We start from the raw sequence: 8,964 nt of genomic DNA, 5'->3' as shown, positions 1-8,964 counted from the left end.
TCACTTTTTAGCCATCAAAGAGTAAAACTGCCTTGTCGATTAGGCTACATTGGGGCTTCCATGTTGAATTTGTCACACAATTCAATTGTCCGTCCAATTCATTTTATTCTTATGGTTGATTGGTGGCAGAAAAAGCCTTGTGTTTAGACTAGAATAGAATGTTCTGGGTACTTCTGTTTACAGTAGAAGGTGCTTCTGTTTAGAATATAAAGTTCTGGGTGCTTCCGTTGGGAATAGGAAGTTATTGGTGCTTCTGTTTAGAATAGAAGATTAAAATATATATTTTTTAGGATACATGTGAAATATTTAAAATTGGTCAAAAGTTTGGACACCAACTCATTCAAGGTTTTTTTTTTCTTTATTTTTTTACTATTTTCTACATTGTAGAATAATAGTGAAGACATCAAAACTATAAATAACACATATAGAATCATGTAGTAACCATAGAAGTGTTAAACAAATTCTTCAAAGTAACCACCCTTTTGCCTTGACAGCTTTGCACACTCTTAGCATTCTCTCAACCAGCTTTATGAGGATTGCTTTTCCTACAGTCTTGATTGAGTTCCCACATATGCTGAGCACTTGTTGGCTGCTGTTCCTTCACTTCCTTCACTCTTCATCTCAATTGGTCTGAGGTCGGGTGATTGTGGAGGCCAGGTCAACTGATGCAGCACTCCATCACTCTCCTTTGTTAAATAGCCCTTACACAGCCTGGAGGTGTGTTTTGGGTCATTTTCCTGTTGAAAAACAAATGACAGTCCCACTAAGCGCAAACCAGATGGGATGCCGTATCGCTGCAGAATTCTGTGGTAGCCATCCTGGACAATGACCCAAAACGGTGCCTTGAATTCTAAATAAATTACTGACAGCGTCAACAGAAAAGCACCATCACACCTCCTCCTCCATGCTTCACAGTGGGAATCACACATGTGGAGATCACCCATTCAGCTACTCTGTGTCTCACAAAGACACAGCAGTTGGAACCAAAAATCTCAAATTGGACTCATCAGACCAAAGGACAGATTTCCACTGCTCTAATGTCCATTGCTTGTGTTTCTTGCCCCAACAAGTCTCTTCTTATTATTAATGTCCTTTAGTAGTGGTTTCTTTACAGTAATTTGACCATGAAGGCCTGATTCACATAGTCTCCTCTGAACAGTTCATGTTGAGATGTGTCTGTTACTTGAACTCTGTGAAGCATTTATTTGGACAGCAATCTGAGGTGCAGTTAACTCTAATGAACGTATCCTCAGCAGCAGAGGTAACTCTGGGTCTTTCTTTCCTGTGGCTGTCCTCATAAGAGCCAGTTTCATCACAGAGCTTGATGGTTTTTGCGCCTGCACTTCAAGAAACTTTCAAAGTTCTTGAAATGTTCCAGATTGCCTGACCTTCATGTCTTAAAGTAATGACAGACTGTCGTTTCTCTTTGCTTTTTTGAGCTGTTCTTGCCATAATATGGACTTGTTCTTTTACCAAATAGGGCTATCTTCTGTATACCACCACTACCTTGCCACAACACAACCGATTGGCTCAAACGCATTAAGAAGGAAAGAAATTCCACAAATGAACTTTTAACAAGGCACACCTGCTAATTGAAATGCATTACAGGTGACTACCCCATAAAGGTGGTTACTTTTAAGAATCTCAAATATAAAATATTTTTGGATTTGACATTTGTTTAACACATTTTTGGTTACTACATGACTACATTTCATAGTTTTGATGTTCTTATACAATGTTGGAAATAGTAAAAATAAAGAAAAACCCTTGAATCAGTAGGTGTGTCCAAATTTTTGACTGGTACTGAATATATATTTTTCTTAAATACGTTTCAACATATATTAAGGAATGTATTTAAAATGTACACTGGGTGTACAAAACATTAGGAACGTCTGTTATTTCTATGACATACTGACCAGGTGATCCCTTTTTGATTTTATTGAAGTGGATTTATTAAATCCACTTCAATCAGTGTTGACGAACAGGAGTAGACAGGTTAAAGAAGGATTTTTTACATTGAATGTTACATGTTCCATTCAGAGGGTGAATGGGCAAGACAAAATATTTAAATACCTTTGAACGGGGTACTGTAGTAGGTGATAGGCAGACCGGTGTGAGTGTGTCAAGAACTGCAACACTGCTGAATTTTTCACTCTCAACAGTATTCATGTACAGTTGAAGTTGGAAGTTGACATACACCGTAGCCAAATAAACAGTTTAAATGTTTCACAATTCCTGACATTTAATCCTAGTAGAAATTCCCTGTCTCAGGTCAGTTAAGATGACCACTTTATTTTAAGAATGTGAAATGTCAGAATTATAGTATTGAGAATGATTTATTTCAGCTTTTATTTCTTTCATCACATTCCCAGTGGGTCAGAAGTTTACGTACACTCAATTAGTATTTGGTAGCATTGCCTTTAAATTGTTCAACTTGGGTCAAATGTTTCGGGTAGCCTTCCACAAGCTTCCTACAATAAGTTGGGTGAATTTTGGCCCATTCCTCCTGACAGAGCTGGTGTAACTGAGTCAGGTTTGTAGGCCTCCTTGCTCACACACACTTTTTCAGTTCTGCCCACAAATGTTCTATAGGATTGAGGTCAGGGCTTTGTGATGTCCACTCCAATACCTTGACTTTGGTGTCCTTAAGCCATTTTGCCACAACTTTGGAAGTATGCTTGGGGTCATTGTCCATTTGGAAGACCCATTTGCGTCCAAGCTTTAACTGATGTCTTGAGATGTTGCTTCAATATATCCACATCAATATATCCACATAATCTTCCTCCCTCATGAGCCATCTTATTTTGTGAAGTGCATCAGTCCCTCCTGCAGCAAGCAACTCCACAACATGATGCTTCACGGTTGGAATGGTGTTTCCTCCAAACATAACGATGGTCATTATGACTAAACAGTTCTATTTTTGTTTCATCAGACCAGAGGACAGTTCTCCAAAAAGTACAATCTTTGTCCCCATGTGCAGTTGCAAACCGTAGTCTGGCTTTTTTTAATGGTGGTTTTGGAGCAGTGGCTTCTTCCTTGCTGAGCGGCCTTTCAGGCTATGTCAATATAGGACTTGTTTTACTGTGGATATAGATAAATTGTACCCATTTCCTCCAGCATCTTCACAAGGTCATTTGCTGTTGTTCTGGGATTGATTTACACTTTTCGCACCAAAGTACGTTCATTTCTAGGAGACAGAACGCGTTTCCCTCCTGAGCGGTATGACGGCTGCGTGGTCCCATGGTCCCATACATATGGTCCCATACATATGTACGTGGTACCTTCAGGCGTTTGGACATTTCTCCCAAGGATGAACCAGATTTGTGGAGGTCTACAATTTTTTTCTGAGGTCTTGGCTGATTTCTTTTGTTTTTCCCAAGATGTCAGCCTCGCAGAAGCTTCTAAAGCAATGACATCATTTTCAGGAACTTTCCAATCTTTTTAAAGGCACAGTAAACTTAGTGTATGTAAACTTCTAACCCACTGGAAATGTGATACAGTGAATTATAAGTGCAATAATCTGTATGTAAACAATTGTTGTGAAAATTACTTGTGTCATGCACAAAGTAGATGTCCTAACCGACTTGCCAAAACTCTACTTTGTTAATAACAAGAAATTTGTGGAGTGGTTGAAAAATGAGTGTTAATGACTCCAACCTAAGTGTATGTAAACTTCCGACTTTAACTGTATGTATCAAGAATGGTCATCCAGTCAACTTGAAACAGCTGTGGGAACATTGGAGTCAACATGGGCCAGCATCCCTGTGGAACGCTTTTGACACCTTGTAGAGTTCATGTCTCGACGAATTGAGGCTGTTCTGAGGGTAAAAGGGGTTGCAATAAATATATGGCATGTACTGTAGTGACTCCTTGTATAATACCACCCATATTGAATTGAAAAGCATGTTATATGAAATGAAGTGCCCTTTAATATGTCTATTAACTCTCAATTTCAGATGGTGAAACTATTCCGTTTTAAATGTAAATGCTAAAACATTTAATGGGTTAAGAATAAAACGTTAACCCTGTTACCCATAGGCAGACATGCTAGACATGTTTTAACAATATAAAACATTTTGTGAATCTTGCATTCAATTGCCCCTCCCTGTTGCACACAACAAACTTCCACCCCCCTGTCACAAGGGGATTGATGACGCATTCACATTCTAGTCGGAACAAGGAAACTCTGACATTTCCGGCTTGCTAATTGGTTGTAGCTATACACTCGCCACTTTCAATCAGTTAGAGTTTTCTGGTTTCGACTAGCACGTGAATGTGGTATAATTCATGGCTGATTTAACTAGTAATTACCAGTTGGTAGGCCATTTAAGTGGATTTTTCCCAGATGTGGTAAATTTCCACTTCCCACTTGGTTGTGAACACACCAGAACACATTTAACCATCCACTTTATAGCTGTATAATACCACTCATTGGAATTGGAAGCACAAGAACAAGACCTACACTTGACGTATTTTGATGTGTATGACGTATAGTTTTTGTTTAAATTGATAAAAACGAAAGTTAAAAATAATAAAAATAGCCTTGTGCCACCTGATCATTATTATTTTTCATTATTTAATTAAGCTGAAGAGAGGCACTTACAACAGTCTTTTTTCCCTCTTGAGATGGGAAACGGGTTTCGTATGAAGTTGAACATGTGCTCTTTACCACAGAATTGTAAAATGAGGTGAAATCAAAAGGTTTTCTTTTACTCACCATCACAATTTAAACAATATCACTGCCAAGATTTGGCTTGATGCCCCCCCCCCCCAAAAAAAAAATATCTCCATTGATCAATATGTAAAGAATACTCTAAGAAGCCAAATTAGGAACCATTTTGGCCACCCTGTAGAATGTCATAGCTATGCATTTCTGGAATATTGCTTGGCATTACATGCCATTGAGCAAACAGGGAGGGGTTGGAACTTAGAAACATACATGATACATCTCTGTATGTTCCTAGGTTAACCTCTCCCTGTTCATCCAATCAGCCTCAGGCTTAATTCCACAGTATGACTGGCTAACTGTCAGACACATATCATCAACAACCTCTATAATCCCATGTCTATCAGCATCTGTCTCATCAGAAACGTATATTCTAAACAGAAGCACCCAGAAACGTATCTTCCTAGCATAGAACCAGACGGACAACCCGTGAGTCTATGTGTAGTCAGAACGACGTGTGATTGATTGATTCAAAAGAAGTGTCATAATAAACTTTGATCATATTTTAAATATAGTGTGTTTACCAGTGACAATGTGAAGAACAACCTGTTAGGATATAGGCCAAGGACTAGATAAAGTGTATTTATACCTGGAGATTTTCCTTATTGTAGGCTACTTCTTTCACTACCTGTTTACTACACTACCTTAAATCACTCATATGGCCTCATATGACTACTTAAGTAGATGGGTAGCCTTAGCCTTAAGAGGGTGTGAACAATGCTGAATGGGCACAGAAAAAAAAGAGCTCTTGAGCAAGTGTGAAATACTTTCATTGTGATTTTCTGGTACTTGTCTACAAGATGGAATAACACGTTTATCCTGTTTCAAATGAGCATAACTTTCCCATGTTTCCCACAACTGCAGTGTATGATATACCATTTTAAAGTTATGAGTCTGTACTTTTATATAATGTACTAAAAAACAATTTTGGAAATGGTACATGAGACTTAAATGGGAAATGTATGCACGTGTTCTTATTATTCATTTGGAATTGGGTTTACAAACTGACCCATTTTTTTATTAATCGTGTTGCCTATTTTGTCAATTTTTGCTAATATGACTTTTAACATAAATCATATAAAATACACCGTTTTACTGTAAACCCTTCAGTTTCTGGAGAGAGAGAGAGAGAGAGAGAGAGAAAGATGATTAGCTTGTGACTATTGTTTCTCATGCCTGGATACGCCTAGTAAATTATTAAAAGGGTTTGGTTCATTGTACAGTAGAGTACAAATAAGCCAAGTCTTGCACAATAACTGTGACATCATGAGGTAACTAAGGATGCTTTATTCACCGTTGAACAAATATTGAGCTCCACCATCTGGCAACAGAGTGATATTACATATCTGACAATGTTTAGTGTCTGTCAAAGGTTACCGTCGCAATCATTGACGACTGCATTCTTTCTATTCTATTTCTATTCTGTTTAGAGCCAGTTTGCGCTGTTCTGTGAAGGGAGTAGTACACAGCGTTGTACAAGATCTTTAGTTTCTTGCCAATTTCTCGCATGTAATAGCCTTCATTTCTCAGAACAAGAATAGACTGACAGGTTTTAGAAGAAAGTATTTTGTTTCTGGCCATTTTAAGCCTGTAATCGAACCCACAAACGCTGATGCTCCAGATACTCAACTAGTTTAAAGAAGGACAGTTTTATTGCTTCTTTAATTAGAACAACAGTTTTCAGCTATGCTAACATAATTGCAAAAGGGTTTTCTAATGATCAATTAGCTTTTTAAAATGATACATTTGGATTAGCTAACACAACGTGCCATTGGAATACAGGAATGATGGTTGCTGATAATGGGCCTCTGTACGCCTACAGTATGTAGATATTCCATAAAAAATCAGCTGTTTCCAGCTGCAATAGTCATTTACAACATTAACAATGTCTACACTGTATTCCCTTGGAGATAAAGATCATCAAAGACAACAACCACCCGAGCTCTGCCTGTTCTCTCCGCTATCATCCAGAAGGCGAGGTCAGTACAGGTGCATCAAAGCAGGGACCGAGAGACTGAAAAACAGCTTCTATCTCAAGGCCATCAGACTGTTAAACAGCCACCACTAACATTGAGTGGCTGCTGCCAACATACTGACTCAACTCCAGCTTACTTTAATAATGGAAATGGATGGAAATTGATATAAAAAATGTATCACTAGCCACTTTAAACAATGCCTCTTAATATAATGTTTACATACCCTACATCACTCATCTCATATGTATATGTATATACTGTACTCTATACCATCTACTGCATCTTGCCATCTTTATGTAATACATGTATCACTAGCCACTTTAAACTATGCCACTTTTATGTTTACATACCCTACATTACTCATCTCATATGTATATACTGTACTCGATACCATCTACTGCATCTTGCCTATGCCATTCTGTACCATCACTCATTCATATATCTTTATGTACATATTCTTTATCCCTTTACACTTGTGTGTATAAGGGAGTAGTTGTGGAATTGTTAGGTTACTCGTTGGTTATTACTGCATTGTCGGAACTAGAAGCACAAGCATTTCGCTACACTCGCATTAACATCTGCTAACCATGTGTATGTGACAAATAAAATTTTATTTGATTTAGGATCAATTTTATATTATTTTAATGGACAAAAATGGTGCTTTTCTTTCAAAAACAAGGACATTTCTAAGTGACCCCAAACTTTTCAAAGGTAGTGTACATAAGATGATCTGAAAGTGTAACACAAATATAGTCAACCCTACTAATAGAAAGTGATTCCCTCACCATAACTGTTTTGACAAAGGCCCATTTTTAATGGGAGGTTTCAATTTAACAGTGATTCAAATCACTATACAGCCTAGGCATATTTGAAGAAAGTAGTACTATGTTTGAATGAAATGTTTCAGCATAGGAAATGTTAAGTTATCAATTCTCAATTTGATTGGAATTACTCTGAGGATGTCTTTGAGATATATAATTAGAAGGTCCAGATTGGAACATCTGTCAAGTCATATTGGGTGATGAATATCAAAGATGGCAGTGGACAGTAAAAAGGGAATGGAAATTAATGGAAAAACTATGAACAAGTCCTTTACAATGATCAAACAGTGAAATGTGTTAAAAATACAACAATTTTATCTGCTAAGATTACAATTACTGTCATAATTATGAGAGGATTATGAAATAAAACGGAGTCTTTCTTTCATGTGAAAGAGCCTTGCTAGAGAGTTGTGAGAAGAGAAGTCACATCAATGATTTCTGCTTTAATTCCCACAGGAGCCAATTAGTTGTATCTTGAAAAGTTACTTGACTCTTTTTTTTATCCACAAAAATGACTTCACAAGTTCTTCTGTGTTAAGAAATAATATAAATGACCCAAATGCAATAAGAAAGCATTCTAAGTACAGACTTACAAATAACTTGAAGCCAAATATCCACAGCAGAATGTTTTTATGCTCCCTAGTTATATTAAAACTGTGCTTAGATAAGACAATGATTGACCGAAAACATTGTATTATTAAATACCATAATCAGTTCTTATTGTATTTATTTTGAATACGTGTTTTCTTCTTCAAATTATGTGCCTGAGAAGCATTGTCCAAGTAAGCATTCCCTTCCTATTTGTACACAGAACCACTTCGTACACCACTTTGTTGCACACTGAAACTGAGGGGCCAAACTGAAGGGCCATTGCACATTGAAACTGAGGGGCCAAACTGAAGGCCATTGCACACTGAAACTGAGTGGCCAAACTGAAGGGCCATTACACACTGAAACTGAGGGGCCATATGTGCCCCCTCAAAATGTTTTTTTTTTGTGCAGGACACAACTGTCAAAATATGAGTTGTTTTTGTCCGCTTTGTATAACTGACACCAGTGACTGAAGTGGATACATTAATTTCCAATGACCCCAACAGCATGTGAACCTCTGGAAGCCTTATTGTCAGGGTTACCTGGTAACAACAGTTATATACACCCGGCTTGTGTGAAATGTACCACCTTAGGTCAAAATGGCTGCCTCATAGATGAGTGGTTGAAGCGAGGCAAGCAGACTCTGTCAGGAAGACTAAGAAAGATGCTTCAGTTGATCGTTCCCTGCAGTGTTTTATTACACTACAACCTTTAGAACACAGTAGGTGGCAAACTTTCCTTATGGTTGAGGCAATCCAAACATTTAAGGACACATATGGATATTTATAGGCTATAGATAGGCCACATAAGATGTATGACGGAAATACTTAAGCAGCGATTGAAATAGGTT

This window comes from Oncorhynchus mykiss, chromosome 8 (assembly GCF_057628025.1).
Source record: "Oncorhynchus mykiss isolate SJ-2025 chromosome 8, ASM5762802v1, whole genome shotgun sequence".
Classification (NCBI taxonomy): Eukaryota; Metazoa; Chordata; class Actinopteri; order Salmoniformes; family Salmonidae; genus Oncorhynchus; species Oncorhynchus mykiss.
Note: the sequence above shows the minus strand (reverse complement) of the source record.